This window comes from Schistocerca americana, chromosome 2 (assembly GCF_021461395.2).
Source record: "Schistocerca americana isolate TAMUIC-IGC-003095 chromosome 2, iqSchAmer2.1, whole genome shotgun sequence".
NCBI classification, from domain to species: Eukaryota; Metazoa; Arthropoda; class Insecta; order Orthoptera; family Acrididae; genus Schistocerca; species Schistocerca americana.
This window is the reverse complement of record NC_060120.1, coordinates 641,247,662-641,264,733: the sequence shown is the minus strand read 5'-3', so window position 1 is coordinate 641,264,733 and position 17,072 is coordinate 641,247,662. Positions and strand designations below refer to the sequence as shown.

Genomic DNA, 17,072 nt, shown 5'->3' with positions numbered 1-17,072 from the left:
TGACTGCGACAGGTATGCACTTAAATATAAATAACAACTCGTCGTTCGCAAATACCAACATACTCTTTGCTGGAACCGAAATTTGATTGGTTTATAGATCTCGAAATGATGTTTAATTCTAAGGGCATACGATATTAAATGTTGAGCGCTTTCATCTGGTAGGCAGTTTTGTCTCGTATTTCTTACACACTCTATCTGCCACGTACACGCGCCGTTGTTACTGCTGTGTGGCGTTTCGCACGGAGAGGGAGTGACCGCAAACGAGTGCTTTACGTAAAATTCTTCGACGAGGATGGGATTCGAACCCACGCGTGCAGAGCACATTGGATTAGCAGTGCAACGCCTTAACCACTCGGCCACCTCGTCTGCTGCAACTGCAGTTGTGTCTTTGGCGAGTGCTTGCCGAAAGAAGACATTTGTCGATTCGAAAACGCATTCAAATCATCGTACTGGGACGCTGTTAACGTCTAATGCCAAGCAGAGTGCAGTCGACCAAGCTCCCCCTTGCGAATCGTTTAATGACAGCATCCGTCCTCGTCGATATTCGATCGGGTCAAAATCACCGGCCCACTTATTTACTGCAGGAATAAGCATTGTATCGACATGCAGTGTCGTCTAATGCAAATGAGAAAGGTGCTGTGCATTCTTTTCCACGACTTACTGCAACGAAACGTACACCTCGATACGCTACACTGATATTGCTAGCAGGGTTTTGACGTTCCCCCTAGTCCAAGATTGTCCTGCTGTTTGCGATTTAGCTTGGTGTTTGGGCGGCCACTGGCGACGGATGTCTGCAAAGTCAAGTCTCTCCAGTAGGCCCTGCCAAATCGCTTCTGTAGATGGCGGCCTGGCTTTAAACAAACTGTCGGAAGGCGACAGTTGTGCTACAGATGGATTATTTTATGCTTGATACGTTAAAATGACTGCGACAGGTATGCACTTAAATATAAATAACAACTCGTCGTTCGCAAATACCAACATACTCTTTGCTGGAACCGAAATTTGATTGGTTTATAGATCTCGAAATGATGTTTAATTCTAAGGGCATACGCTATTAAATGTTGAGCGTTTTCATCTGGTAGGCAGTTTTGTCTCGTATTTCATACACACTCTATCTGCCACGTACACGCGCCGTTGTTACTGCTGTGTGGCGTTTCGCACGGAGAGGGAGTGACCGCAAACGAGTGCTTTACGTAAAATTCTTCGACGAGGATGGGATTCGAACCCACGCGTGCAGAGCACGTTGGATTAGCAGTCCAACGCCTTAACCACTCGGCCACCTCGTCTGCTGCAACTGCAGTTGTGTCTTTGGCGAGTGCTTGCCGAAAGAAGACATTTGTCGATTCGAAAACGCATTCAAATCATCGTACTGGGCCGCTGTTAACGTCTAATGCCAAGCAGCAGTGCAGTCGACCAAGCTCCCACTTGCGAATCGTTTAATGACAACATCCGTCCACGTCGATATTCGATCGGGGCAAAGTCACCGGCCCACTTATTTACTGCAGGAATAAGCATTGTATCGACATGCAGTGTCGTCTAATGCAAATGAGAAAGGTGCTGTGCATTCTTTTCCACGACTTACTGCAACGAAACGTACACCTCGATACGCTACACTGATATTGCTAGCAGGGTTTTGACGTTCCCCCTAGCCCAAGATTGTCCTGCTGTTTGCGATGGAGCTTGGTGTTTGGGCGGCCACTGGCGACGGATGTCTGCAAAGTCAAGTCTCTCCAGTAGGCCCTGCCAAATCGCTTCTGTAGATGGCGGCCTGGCTTTAAACAAACTGTCGGAAGGCGACAGTTGTGCTACAGATGGATTATTTTAGGCTTGATACGTTAAAATGACTGCGACAGGTATGCACTTAAATATAAATAACAACTCGTCGTTCGCAAATACCAACATACTCTTTGCTGGAACCGAAATTTGATTGGTTTATAGATCTCGAAATGATGTTTAATTCGAAGTGCATACGCCATGGAATGTTGTGCGCTTTCATCTGGTAGGCAGTTTTGTCTCGTATTTCATACACACTCTATCTGCCACGTACACGCGCCGTTGTTACTGCTGTGTGGCGTTTCGCACGGAGAGGGAGTGACCGCAAACGAGTGCTTTACGTAAAATTCTTCGACGAGGATGGGATTCGAACCCACGCGTGCAGAGCACATTGGATTAGCAGTCCAACGCCTTAACCACTCGGCCACCTCGTCCGCTGCAACTGCAGTTGTGTCTTTGGCGAGTGCTTGCGGAAAGAAGACATTTGTCGATTCGAAAACGCATTCAAATCATCGTACTGGGCCGCTGTTAACGTCTAATGCCAAGCAGCAGTGCAGTCGACCAAGCTCCCCCTTGCGAATGGTTTAATGACAGCATCCGTCCTCGTCGATATTCGATCGGGTCAAAATCACCGGCCCACTTATTTACTGCAGGAATAAGCATTGTATCGACATGCAGTGTCGTCTAATGCAAATGAGAAAGGTGCTGTGCATTCTTTTCCACGACTTACTGCAACGAAACGTACACCTCGATACGCTACACTGATATTGCTAGCAGGGTTTTGACGTTCCCCCTAGCCCAAGATTGTCCTGCTGTTTGCGATGGAGCTTGGTGTTTGGGCGGCCACTGGCGACGGATGTCTGCAAAGTCAAGTCTCTCCAGTAGGCCCTGCCAAATCGCTTCTGTAGATGGCGGCCTGGCTTTAAACAAACTGTCGGAAGGCGACAGTTGTGCTACAGATGGATTATTTTAGGCTTGATACGTTAAAATGACTGCGACAGGTATGCACTTAAATATAAATAACAACTCGTCGTTCGCAAATACCAACATACTCTTTGCTGGAACCGAAATTTGATTGGTTTATAGATCTCGAAATGATGTTTAATTCGAAGGGCATACGCTATGGAATGTTGTGCGCTTTCATCTGGTAGTCAGTTTTGTCTCGTATTTCATACACACTCAATCTGCCACGTACACGCGCCGTTGTTACTGCTGTGTGGCGTTTCGCACGGAGAGGGAGTGACCGCAAACGAGTGCTTTACGTAAAATTCTTCGACGAGGATGGGGTTCGAACCCACGCGTGCAGAGCACATTGGATTAGCAGTTCAACGCCTTAGCCACTTTTTTTTTTTTTTTAGACGGTACCCCCCCTTTTTTTTTCTTTTGTTTTTTTTCATTTTTTTTTTTTTTGACCACTTTTTATTATAAGAGTGTTCAGATATGGGTAGGTGGAGACAAGGCGGGCAGGGGTCGAAACCTGAGGCCTGGCCGCGATGTCTCCCCTCTCCCGTCCCTGAATCACTCCCTCAAAGTAGCTTTTTGATTTATTTTTATTTATTTATTTATTTATTTATTTTTACCAGGAAAAGGGTAAATGAAAAAAAGATCTTTATTGGTACAAACTTAAATACAACAGAAATGCCATCCTTCCGGCGAAAATATCACGAGACAATATACTCGTACAAGGCGAGGAATTTTTTTTTTTTTTTTTAATTTTTTTTTTTATGCAGATGGTGTAGAGAAAAAAAGAATAATAAGTCTGATGTAATCTAAGAGGTGTGAAGCAATATACAGTGGAGTGAGGGAAAGACCAGTGTTGTCTGGGGTAGTGCATTAAAGAAAGGAGGCGCGTGTCCATGCGCCTATTCCACTGTGGGTTACAATGTAGAAAGTAGTGCGGGGAGTCTCAGATGTCAGCAGGGGGGGCGGGAGTGCTGTCGGCGTGTGGCACCATCCAACTGAGCGGGGGTGAAGTAAAGATCGCGTGTAGGTAATTGGCGAAGAAGGCGCGGTAGCGCGGTTGCTGTTCGACTTCACTGTGGGCGGTTTGTAAGTACTGCCAGAAATCAAGGCGTGATTTGTCGCCACCATTATACATGTAGGTGATCGTCCATCCCTTGACCCATACAATCGCATGATTTTTGGAGGCGGGGAAATAAGTATTCTCAGGATGGATAAAAGTCCGTGGGTCAATCGAGTCCGGCGGAACGCGGAGGTAACAGGCAACGAACTGTCGGGCAAGTTTCCAGACGTCACTGGTGGCAGTACAAGTCAGTTGATGGACATCGTCATCCACGAGGTGGCAAATGGAACAAAGTGGAGAGTCCTGTAGTCCGATGGCGTGAAGGCGATGATTTGTGGCGAATTTTTCATTTGCGACTTGGTACCATGTTGCCCGGACGTTGGAGGGAAGAAAAGGCTGGTGGATGTGACGCCAAACCGTTGGCCACCGCGTGGACGGATGTCTCAGTTCGATATTGTTGCTGGATATGGAACGAAGGAGAGGGGCGTAAAAATCTTTAGGTCGAGGAGAACGCGTGGTCGGTAAGTGTGTGTGAGCATAACTGAAGTCGACGATGAAATCAGAAATGTGCGTCAAATGGTGCTTGATGTGTCCTACTGGTACTGGTGGTGTTATGGTCGCGGGCACAAGAATTTCCAGCAAGCTGCGCGTAAGGGAGGTGCCCCCGTGCCACTGCTTGTGGATGGTGGACATGTACAAGGACGCCGCTGGAAGTCGCACATTGACAAGGCCGAGGCCTCCTGCTCGCGGGGGAAGGGTGAGCGTGTCGCAGCGGACCTTAAAGATCGTACCGGCCGTAAGGAAGTATCCAAGGGCAGCCTGGAGGCTGCGTCCAATAGTTGATGGCAGCGGGAGGACCTGTGCGATGTGGACCATCCTGGACGACACATGTTGATTGAGGTATTGGACACGTTGTAAAGAATCGAGTCGTCGGAGAAGATTTTGTCGCACCGTCGTGCGGATAGTTTGGAGTGCACGCCGAAAATTGATGGCAGCGGAGCGGCGCACGGTGGAGGTGAAAATGATACCAAGATATCGTAGTTGTTGTACACACGGGAGAGGTGCTAAGTCTTCGTGTGAGAGGCCGCGTCCAATGGGCATCGCCGCGGATTTAGCCACATTCATGTTACTGCCCGCTGCAGTGCCGTACGTTGATATCAAATCAAGTACCGTGTGTGTTTCACTCCGTGAGCGGATCAAGAGGAGGAGGTCGTCCGCATACGCACGATATCGAAAACTGTGCTGTCGCAAAGTGGGACCAGAAAGGTGGCTCGTCAGACTCCCGATGAGTGGCTCCAGGCTTATGGCATACAGTAGGGTCGAAAGTGGGCAGCCTTGCCGTACGGAACGCCGGATCGCCACTGGTCCCGCCACACGGCCGTTAACCTGAATCAGAGATTCGGCGGTGCCGTACAGGCGCCGGATCACGTCGATGAAGGCTGGTGGAAAACCCATGCGGTTCATCACTGAGAACAGAAAAAGATGCCGCAATTTGTCGAATGCGCTGTCAAAATCAATGGCAACCACTGCGGCTCGGAGTCTGCACGCCGCTGCCAGTGAAATTAAATCGCGACATTCTCCTGTGGCCGTTTGTATATTAACTGAGCCGCCCGGAGTTGTCTGTTCCGGGGATAGAATGCTAGGCAGGATCTTGCGGCATCGCGTTGCCAGTAGGCGTGTAAAAATTTTACAGTCTGCGTTAAGCAGAGTCAGGGGACGGTAATGTGCTGTCGTCACACCTGGTGTCGGTTTGTGGATGGGTATAATAATTCCCGTGACGAAGGACGGCGGTACGGCGTTCCCTATCGTCAGCAGTTCATGAAACATCGTTGTCCACCGTGATGCCATTAGTGTGAAGAAAGCGCGATAAAATTCTATCGGCAATCCGTCGACACCAGGTGACTTATTCAGAGCACCTTTTTTGATTGCATCGTGGATTTCGTCACGCGTAATGGGCTCCAGCAGCTCGTCCGCTTTGTCGCTGGTGAGGGTGCGAGTTACGTGTGGTAACACAGACTCCTCAGCGTGGTTGTTGGTAGTCTCCTCCTGGTACATTGTGCGGTAGTGGTCGACAAAGGCACTGACGATTTCGGCCTGGCAAGTGACGTGCTGGCCGCGACAGGTGGTGATCTCGGTGATGAGTTGTCGTCGTCGATGTTTCCTATCGGAGGCGATATGATGCATAGTCGGATGTTCTTGTTCCGCCGAATCTTGACGTCGGGTTCGCACCATAGCCCCCTGCAGTCTACGGCGTGTCAAAGTTACAATTTGCGCCTTAATCCTGCTGCGTTCCCTCTGGGTGTCGGCGGTGGGCGGTTGGGCGTCCAGGTCGCGGAGAACGGCGTAGAAATAGTCGGTAGTGTGCTGGCGCCACATAGCAACTTCCTTTCCATACTGAATCAAAGTACGTCGAATGGCAGGTTTGGAACATTCTAGCCACCAGGTCAAGGTCGTGCAGTATTTAGGTAAGCGAGGTTCACAGGTGGCCCATGTCTCGGTAACACGTTGAAGACATTCGGGATCATGAAGATGGGAGGTGTTTAGCTTCCACGGTGCACGACTACGCCAGACCACTTGCTTGGGGAAGAGAATGTTGCAGATGTAGGCACAGTGGTCCGAAAAGGGCAGGGGCCAAAGTTCTGCACCTTGGACTGCAGGTGTGAGTTCCCGAGAGACGTAAATTCTATCAAGGCGGCTCGCTGAGTGACTCGTCTGGTAAGTATGTCCAGGCGCGTCGCCGTGCCGAACTTCCCAAGTGTCGCGGAGCAACAGATCTCGGACGACAAGACGCAGTTCTTGACAGGTGTTGTAGTGGGGCACTTGATCTTTAGGGTGCAAGACACAATTAAAATCACCCCCAAGCAAGTAATGGTCGCAGCGTCCAAGAAACAAAGGAGCAATTTCTTCTGAATAGAAGAGGGCCCTGTCGCGTCTGCGGGTGGAGCCTGACGGAGCGTAAATGTTGATGATACGCGTCCCCATGACGGTGACGGCCATGCCTCTGGCAGATGGAAGGTATGTGATATCGGCCACTGGAATGCCTTCTCTGGCGTAGATGGCTACGCCGCGTCCCAGGTGGTCACCAGGAGAAGGATAAGTGTTATATCCCGCGACGTCTGGTAGTGTGGCCAGGTGTACTTCCTGTAGTAGTGCGATATCGACGTCCGACGCCCATATCATCTCTCGCAGCAGTTGAAGTTTCACGGGTGAGCTAATGGTGTTAGTGTTGATCGTCGCTATTCGGTAGGTTTGGAGCCGTAACCCGCCGTGGAGGGGAACTCCACCGGCGGAGGATGAAGAGGGACGAGGCAACGGTGAGTCGTGCCGTACGCCACCTGACGGCATTATCAGCGGCGTAACGATGCTTCCGTCTGGGGTAACTCTGTCCCCAGCGTGTGGTCCGGCTCCTCATCGACGTCCTCACTCCACACCATTGAAGGCGTTGTCGTTGTGATGGTCGTACGTTCCACTTCGGTCGTAGGGGCAGAGGACGTCTCGGCTGCAGTCGCATCTGTGGAGTCCATTGGTTCAGGAGCACCTGAGCGAGCCAGTAGAGTAGGCATCGACGTATCCACAGTCGGCGTCATGTTGTCGTCATTCATATCGTCGTGTCGGTTCTCCGAGGCCTCGTCGGGTCGGAAGGCCTCTGGAGCATCGGGGGGTGGTGATCCGTCTCGTTCCGAGACCGTACGGCGCCTCCTCTTGCGCCTCTTAGGTGAACGTTGTTTGCGGGTTCGTCCCTCCGTGTCGGAAGACGGGAGGGAATCGCGTCGCTCTGAGAGGAAGGTCGTCGCGGGAACGTCAAATGAAGGGGCGTCCATATGTTCAGGCGGATGGGTGTCGGAAGTCGTCGCTGTTGGTAGTGGCGCCGGAGTAGCGTCAGGCTTTGTGCGCGACGCGTCGGCCCCAGCGGTATCCGTAGCAGCTGGAAGGGTCACCGGTGCATGGTCCGATGGGCGGCGGCCGGTGGGAGGAGAACAGAGCGCCGATGCGTAGGTGATCGGTAAAACCGTCGTCGGAGCCGAAGGTGCCACGGTAGCGGCTGGCAATTGGGTGATTCGTCGCTGAAGACACTCAGATCTGAGGTGTCCTTCTTTGCCGCACCCGGAACAGGTCTTGGGTTGGCCGTCGTATATGACAACCGCGCGGCACCCGCTAATTTGCAGGTAAGATGGCACGTGGCGATGGAGGTCGATGGTGATCTGCCGTACACCATTAAGAACAGGGTACGTTTGGAATTGCGCCCAGCGTTCGGCAGTGTGGCCATGTACAGTGCCATAGGGGCGGAAAGCCGCGATAACGTCTTCCGCTGGAAGCTCGAACGGGAGTTCGAAAACTCGTATGGTGCGCATTCCTAAGCCGGCATTGTCGACAGTGACCGCTCCGACATTGCCGTCGGCGTGGCAAAAGCGTAATCCATGGTTGGTGTCACGAGGTATTCTTTCACATACCGCGTCATTGACGACTTTGACGTACACAGTACTGCTTAATATGGACAAATGGATGCCCAAGATGTCAGAAGCTGGGATCTTAGCAACGTCGCGTAGGAAGCGTTCCACTTCCAAGGCCTTTGGTCGTGCGTAGTCGTTGCAGAAGTTGAAACGAAAAGTTGATTTTCGAAAACGGTTGGCCATGATTCTAGTGCACGTAAGCGACACGTAAGTGACGGTCGCTGAAATGTAAACAACAGCGAGCGCGCGCGCTCCGCAGGCGGAAATAACAACACGTCCGCACTGCACGGCGGCGAAAGCCGGACTTACCACTCGGCCACCTCGTCTGCTGCAACTGCAGCTGTGTCTTTGGCGAGTGCTTGCCGAAGGAAGACATTTGTCGATTCGAAAACGCATTCAAATCATCGTACTGGGCCGCTGTTAACGTCTAATGCCAAGCAGCAGTGCAGTCGACCAAGCTCCCACTTGCGAATCGTTTAATGACAGCATCCGTCCACGTCGATATCCGATCGGGGCAAAATCACCGGCCCACTTATTTACTGCAGGAATAAGCATTGTATCGACATGTAGTGTCGTCTAATGCAATGAGAAAGGTGCTGTGCATTCTTTTTCACGACTTACTGCAACGAAACGTACAGCTCGATACGCTACACTGATATTGCTAGCAAGGTTTTGACGTTCCCCCTAGCCCAAGATTGTCCTGCTGTTTGCGATGGAGCTTGGTGTTTGGGCGGCCACTGGCGACGGATGTCTGCAAAGTCAAGTCTCTCCAGTAGGCCCTGTCACTTATTATAGGCTTGATACGTTAAAATGACTGCGACAGGTATGCACTTAAATATAAATAACAACTCGCGTTCGCAAATACCAACATACTCTTTGCTGGAACCGAAATTTGATTGGTTTATAGATCTCGAAATGATGTTTAATTCGAAGGGCATACGCTATGGAATGTTCTGCGCTTTCATCTGGTACGCAGTTTTGTCTCGTATTGCATACACACTCTATCTGCCACGTACACGCGCCGTTGTTACTACTGTGTGGCGTTTCGCACGGAGAGGGAGTGACCGCAAACGAGTGCCTTACGTAAAATTCTTCGACGAGGATGGGATTCGAACCCACGCGTGCAGAGCACATTGGATTAGCAGTCCAACGCCTTAACCACTTTTTTTTTTTTTTTTTTTTTTTTTTTTTTTTAGAAAAAATTACCCGACCGAGACTCGAACTCGGGACCTTTGCCTTTCGCGGGCAAGTGCTCTACCAACTTTTTTTTTTTTTTTTTTTGTTTTTTTTGTTTTTAAATGGAACTAAAAAAACAAGTGCCACCGCCACTTTTCATCCTATAAAAATGAAAAAAAATAAAAAATAAAATAAAATAATCTGGGCCACTTCAGGCGTTGGCTCCTGACTAAACCTACCCCAGAGAGCTGCGTATATACCAGGGGAAATATGGGAAATCAAGGTTAGGGCTATCCTTAAAAACAAAACAAAATCTTCCTTTTTCTGAATTTTATTTTAATTTTTTTTGTTTTATATTTATTTATTTATTTTATTTTATTTTATTTTTTGTGTAATTGATCAGAGGCCTTCTGCGCCCCGCTGGTAATATGTTGAGTCACGTCTTCTCGAAATTGATGTGTTCCGTTCAATTGTTCAGAAATGTTCATTGGTTCAAACAGGAAACCTTCTTCTCTCTTGGCTTAACACATTCCAGCTGCGAGGCGGCTCGTGGAAAGCACTCCCAAGGAAGTTCGAGAAAAATTGTCTGTATTTTGGGTGACGGACAACGACATAATGACGGTCATTGAGGTATGTCCAAAAATCGAGTACAGAGTCTACAGTTTGTCCAAATAAGTAGTGAATGGCATGTCCGCGAATCCAATTCACAGCATTGGTCTTTGTCCGAGGAAAATAGTCACGTTCCGGAAATAATAATGAAAGAGGAGTAATCCGATGCGGAATGTCCCGCGTTAGAAAAGCCACAATACGTCGAACCAAGTGCCAAACCTCCGCCGCCGGTCCGCAAACAAACCGATGTTCATCATTGTCTGGCACTCCACACGTGGAGCATAGAGGTGATTGGGCGAGGTGGATACGATGAAGGCGAAATTGGTTGATTTGCTTACCATTGACAGTTATGTACCAGACAGATTGAACATTCGTGTCAAGGTAACAGGCGAACACCGCGCGCCATACATGACGCCAGTCAACCTGGGGGAACTTTAGTTCAATCGGGTTAGGTGGACGACCTAATTGGAGGACATTGTATACTGCCTTTGTCTTGAGTAAAAGCTGTCTTGGTAAGGTGAGGCGTAGATAACTGAGTTCCAGAAAGAAGTACCGTATATAATGGAACTGGGCCGGAACATCCGAGAGCATCACTGGGGCTGACAGTGAGACCGGCGAGTATGCCGACAGGAGGAGACCAGTGAGGCTCGTTGGGCAACGTGTCCATACCGTCATCTGGCAGCTGACAAATAGGGCGCGAGCTCTATCCGGCACGTGAAACAGACCTATCCCACCTCGTTCACGGGGAAGAGTAAGGGTCGCATAGTTAACCTTGAACAACATCCCAGAGCTGACGAAAGATGCCATCGCTGCCAACATGCGACGTGCCACAGTAATCGGGAAAGGTAGAACTTGCGCTACATGGGGAACTCGGGATGCGATATATGTATTGACATATCGAGCTCGTTGGAGAATATCTAGGGATCGAAGGCGATGGTCCATAAGACCTGCTCTGATCATTAAAAGGAGGCGTCGGCAGTTGATGGTGGCTGAACGCCGGAGATCAGAAGAAAAATCTATTCCCAAACAACGAATGGTATCAACGGTGGTGAGAGGTGTAACGCACTCCACGGGAAGTCCCGTGCCAATGAACATAACGTGTGACTTACGTACGTTTAAAGAGCTACCCGACGCCTCACCATAAGTCGCTACCCACGTCAAAACAGCTCGAACTTCGTCGGCATTACGTAAACAGATGACGACATCGTCAGCATAGGCCGTGCAACAGAATCGGTAGCGATCTATGGACAACCCTACCAAACGTTGTCTTAGTCCACATAGCAAGGATTCCAAGGAAAAGGCGTACAAAATTGCTGATAGAGGGCAACCTTGACGTACGGATCGACCTATTATTATCGGTGGAGTGAGTCTGTCATTGTACATAATCCTGGATGAGGCACCCCGCAGAAGGCGCATCACTACCGTGATAACGGCGACCGGGAAACCCATATGGTGGAGAACGGCCTTGAGGAACGAATGGTCAACCCTATCAAAAGCTTGACTAAAGTCCAAAGACGCAAGTGCCCCAGAGAGGCGTTGTGCCTGGGTAACGGCGATCATATCCCTGTAGCGGCATAAAGCCGTGCGAATATTGTTGTCGCCTCCCAAAGATGCTTGGTCTGGCGACACAACATAGCGGGCAACGTTTTTAAGTCGTGCTGCCAAAAGGCGAGTGAAGATTTTCATATCACTGTTAAGGAGGGTGAGGGGCCGATAATCACTGATATTGTTGCCACCGTGCGGTTTATGTACAGGAATAATAATTCCTTCCAGGAAAGCGTCCGGCACAGGTACTTCCGGAGACATCAGTTCCCGACAGATGGAGGTGAAGGTGGACTCTAACAAATCACGGAAGGTGCGATAAAATTCGAGGGGAAGACCGTCGGGGCCCGGGGAGCGATTGATGGTTCCTGCCCGGATCGCATCGCGGACTTCCTCATCAGTCACCTCCGACATCAAGGCAATCGTCGCATCTCCTGGGATACCACCGAAGTTGAGCTGTGAGACTTCCTCGATCAACTCTGGGGAATGTGGAACTGCGGCGTAGAGCTGCCGGTAGTGCGCGTGAAGCACATTCCCTATGGCAGATTGTGTTACGTAGCGACGCCCTTCTTGATCCGTTAGGACGTGAATCAAATTTCGGCGTCGATTTTGTCGTTCTTGGATGATATGGTACATCGACGGATGTTCATGAGGCATGCGATCAGCAGTACGAGATCGTACTATCGCCCCTTCCAAATGCCGTCGCATGAGATTGGAGATTTGGGCCTTAGCTTGGTTCATCCTTGTATGGCGCTCAGGGGAGGCTGGCATCGTGGAGCATTCTCGTAGGATCCTGTAGTAAAAGTCCATAGTGCTCTTCCTCCAGGCGACAACATCTTTGCCATACCGGATTAAAGTTTTTCGAAGAGCAGGTTTTGCACATTGGATCCACCAGGATATGGTAGACGGATACGTGGGTCGGCGTCTATTACATGTGATCCAAGTGTCTTCTATTAGAAGTCGGCAGTCAGGTGAATTAAGAAGTGCCGTGTTCAGTTTCCATAAACCACGTCCGTGCCATACTGCCTGTCTTGTGAGAACAACATCACAGAAGTAAGCCTCATGGTCTGAGAAAGCAACAGGCCAGATTTCAGCCTGTCGAGTGTGTTGAATTAGGGATCGCGAGATGTAGATGCGATCCAGTCGGCTAGAGGAGTGCGCAGTGTGGTACGTAAAGCCCAAAAGATCACCGTGAACATGTCTCCACGTGTCGACAAATTGTAGCCGCGTGACGACTGTTTCCAGAGCTGCGCATGGTGAGTGACGCGGCAATTGATCCTGAGGTCGCTGGGTGCAGTTGAAGTCTCCACCCATGATCCAGTCATCGTGTGGTCCCATAAAAAGGGGTGTGACTTCATTCGCGAAGAAGGCATTGCGTTCACGACGGTAGCTGGAGCCCGACGGCGCATAAATATTGATGATGCGTACACCAAAGAGAGTAAGGGCCATACCTCTGCCGCTGGGGAGGTATAGGACATCTTCGGCAGGAAGACCTTCGCGTAAGATGATGGCAACACCACTACCGGTGTCCGAAGCGGGAGAAAGATGCACCGTGAAGCCATGTGGTGGTGAAAAATCGGCGACATGCACTTCCTGAAAAAGCGCAATATCTATGTCCGCATCATAAATCATATCGCGGAGCAGCGCTAGTTTGTGGGGCGCACGAATGGTCGCCAGGTTAATCGTTGCGACACGATAATGCTGGTGTTGGAGTCCCACAGGCACAGGCGGGGCTTCTTCTTCAGGAGCGAGAGGTCGTCGATCTTGCCGGTCCGCTGAAGAGGCTGCTATTGTGGAGAGTTTGCGGGCGCGGGCGCAACCGATGGGGGTGCCCCATCATCAGCAGCGTCCGCCCCAGTCCCTTCGATCTCCACGTCGTCCGCCCAGGAGACTGATGCTGCGGTAGGGCATCGGCTGTGCACGTCATCCACGTGGAGAGGAGACGTAGTTTTCGTCTCATCGGATAGGCGCTCTTCAACGTCGACCTGTGGGGGCGACGGCGTCAGTAAGGAGGGGTGTTCGTTGCCAGTGGTCGCCTGTGGCGGGTCTTTCGCATCAGCCTTTCGGTCATCAAAGATCGGTTTGTCGTCCATCTTCGGGTCTGCATCCCCGGTATCCATCCGTAGAATGGATTCATCAGGGGGTGTACGGCTACGTTTCTTTCTCTTTCGTGTCGACCCTTGTTTTCGAACAAGTCGTTCAGAGTCCGATTGCGGATGGCTTTCGTCTGACTCCGGACCAGTCTGAAGGAAAGCAGAAGTAGGTACCACTCCCGGATCAACGTTCATTTCAGTAGCATTTTCAGTCACAGTGCTGCGATGATTCGGCAGGTTAGGATCTGGCGTCTGGGGCACCTCAGAAGGAATCTCAGGAGCGGTTGCATCTACCTGATCAGACGACGTCAACGGAGCAGGAAGACTCTGTGTAGACATGCTACCTTCCTGGGCAACCTTGGCGTATGTGACAGGGATCTGAGTCATCACCGCTGGGGACGCTTCCTCGCCGACCGGCGTCTGGATCAGGCGGCGTCGCATGCAGGCGGATCTGACGTGGCCTTCTTGTCCACATCCCGCACATGTTCGGGGTTGGCCGTCGTACATGACAATGGCTCGCACCCCGCCAATGGTCAGGTATGATGGAATATGTTTTTTCAGTTCAATTTTGACCTGACGCACGCCATTAAGGACATGGTAGGTCGTGAAGGTCTGCCATTTTTCCTCTACGTAACCGATGACGTTACCGTATGGTTGTAACGCAGAGACAACTTCGTCCTTCGGCACTTCAAAAGGTAGTTCAAACACCCTAATCGTGCGTTGACCGTACTCTGCGAGTTCAAGTGTTACAGCTCCGACGTGACCATCAGAGTATTTGAACTTAAGTCCATTGGCATGGCGGCGAATAACATCTTCACACACCTCGGTGTTTGTCATTTTAATATGAACGACACTACTCGTGATCGAAAAATGGATTCCGATGACGTGGTTAGGATCTAAACGAACTTCTTCACGTATGAACGTTTCAACTTCATGTGCACGAGGTCGCGCATGTTCAGCTGGGAAGGAAACTTTAAGGGTCGCACGGCGGTAAGCGCTCGACATGTTGTTCACGGTGGACGGACGCAAGCCTGAAAGCTACGACGCGGAAGTAAACAACGCCTGCAGCGGAACACTGGCCAGCGCGCGGGGCCGTCCGCACGCTGCCACGGCTGAGAGCCGACTACCAACTGACCACGCGTGCAGAGCACATTGGATTAGCAGTCCAACGCCTTAACCACTCGGCCACCTCGTCTGCTGCAAGTGCAGCTGTGTCTTTGGCGAGTACTTGCCGAAGGAAGACATTTGTCGATTCAAAAACGCATTCAAAACATCGTACTGGGCCGCTGTTAACGTTTAATGCCATGCAGCAGTGCAGCCGACCAAGCTCCCATTCGCGAATCGTTTAATGACAGCATCCGTCCACGTCGATATCCGATCGGGGCAAAATCACCGGCCCACTTATTTACTGCAGGAATAAGCATTGTATCGACATGTAGTGTCGTCTAATGCAATGAGAAAGGTGCTGTGCATACTTTTCCACGACTTACTGCAACGAAACGTACACCTCGATACGCTACACTGATATTGCTAGCTAGGTTTTAACGTTCCCCCTAGCCCAAGATTGTCCTGCTGTTTGCGATGGAGCTTGGTGTTTGGGCGGCCACTGGCGACGGATGTCTGCAAAGTCGAGTCTCTCCAGTAGGCCCTGTCACTTATTATAGGCTTGATACGTTAAAATGACTGCGACAGGTATGCACTTAAATATAAATAACAACTCGTCGTTCGCAAATACCAACATACTCTTTGCTGGAACCGAAATTTGATTGGTTTATAGATCTCGAAATGATGTTTAATTCGAAGGGCTTACGCTATGGAATGTTGTGCGCTTTCATCTGGTACGCAGTTTTGTCTCGTATTTCATACACACTCTATCTGCCACGTACACGCGCCGTTGTTACTACTGTGTGGCGTTTCGCACGGAGAGGGAGTGACCGCAAACAAGTGCCTTACGTAAAATTCTTCGACGAGGATGGGATTCGAACCCACGCGTGCAGAGCACATTGGATTAGCAGTCCAACGCCTTAACCACTCGGCCACCTCGTCTGCTGCAACTGCTGCTGTGTCTTTGGCGAGTGCTTGCCGAAGGAAGACATTTGTCGATTCGAAAACGCATTCAAAACATCGTACTGGGCCGCTGTTAACGTCTAATGCCATGCAGCAGTGCAGCCGACCAAGCTCCCACTCGCGAATCGTTTAATGACAGCATCCGTCCACGTCGATATCCGATCGGGGCAAAATCACCGACCCACTTATTTACTGCAGGAATAAGCATTGTATCGACATGTAGTGTCGTCTAATGCAATGAGAAAGGTGCTGTGCATACTTTTCCACGACTTACTGCAACGAAACGTACAGCTCGATACGCTACACTGATATTGCTAGCAAGGTTTTGACGTTCCCCCTAGCCCAAGATTGTCCTGCTGTTTGCGATGGAGCTTGGTGTTTGGGCGGCCACTGGCGACGGATGTCTGCAAAGTCAAGTCTCTCCAGTAGGCCCTGTCACTTATTATAGGCTTGATACGTTAAAATGACTGCGACAGGTATGCACTTAAATATAAATAACAACTCGCGTTCGCAAATACCAACATACTCTTTGCTGGAACCGAAATTTGATTGGTTTATAGATCTCGAAATGATGTTTAATTCGAAGGGCATACGCTATGGAATGTTGTGCGCTTTCATCTGGTACGCAGTTTTGTCTCGTATTTCATACACACTCTATCTGCCACGTACACGCGCCGTTGTTACTACTGTGTGGCGTTTCGCACGGAGAGGGAGTGACCGCAAACGAGTGCCTTACGTAAAATTCTTCGACGAGGATGGGATTCGAACCCACGCGTGCAGAGCACATTGGATTAGCAGTCCAACGCCTTAACCACTCGGCCACCTCGTCTGCTGCAAGTGCAGCTGTTTCTTTGGCGAGTGCTTGCCGAAGGAAGACATTTGTCGATTCGAAAACGCATTCAAAACATCGTACTGGGCCGCTGTTAACGTCTAATGCCAAGCAGCAGTGCAGCTGACCAAGCTCCCACTCGCGAATCGTTTAATGACAGCATCCGTCCACGTCGATATCCGATCGGGGCAAAATCACCGGCCCACTTATTTACTGCAGGAATAAGCATTGTATCGACATGTAGTGTCGTCTAATGCAATGAGAAAGGTGCTGTGCATTCTTTTCCACGACTTACTGCAACGAAACGTACAGCTCGATACGCTACACTGATATTGCTAGCAAGGTTTTGACGTTCCCCCTAGCCCAAGATTGTCCTGCTGTTTGCGATGGAGCTTGGTGTTTGGGCGGCCACTGGCGACGGATGTCTGCAAAGTCAAGTCTCTCCAGTAGGCCCTGTCAAATCGCTTCTGTAGATGGCGGCCTGGCTTTAAACAAACTGTCGGAAGGCG

General features: G+C 50.3%; 5 non-coding genes across 5 annotated transcripts; all 5 read right to left on the bottom strand.

Moving 5' to 3' along the window:
• Positions 1 to 284: 284 nt before the first annotated feature.
• Positions 285 to 366, bottom strand: Trnas-gcu. The gene has a single exon. It is a non-coding gene; the product is annotated as a tRNA-Ser (tRNA).
• An 838-nt stretch (positions 367 to 1,204) lies between these two features.
• On the bottom strand, positions 1,205 to 1,286 carry Trnas-gcu. The gene has a single exon. It is a non-coding gene; the product is annotated as a tRNA-Ser (tRNA).
• Positions 1,287 to 2,125: 839 nt separating this feature from the next.
• Positions 2,126 to 2,207, bottom strand: Trnas-gcu. The gene has a single exon. It is a non-coding gene; the product is annotated as a tRNA-Ser (tRNA).
• A 13,424-nt stretch (positions 2,208 to 15,631) lies between these two features.
• Trnas-gcu lies at positions 15,632 to 15,713 on the bottom strand. The gene has a single exon. It is a non-coding gene; the product is annotated as a tRNA-Ser (tRNA).
• A 768-nt stretch (positions 15,714 to 16,481) lies between these two features.
• Trnas-gcu lies at positions 16,482 to 16,563 on the bottom strand. The gene has a single exon. It is a non-coding gene; the product is annotated as a tRNA-Ser (tRNA).
• Positions 16,564 to 17,072: the final 509 nt, after the last annotated feature.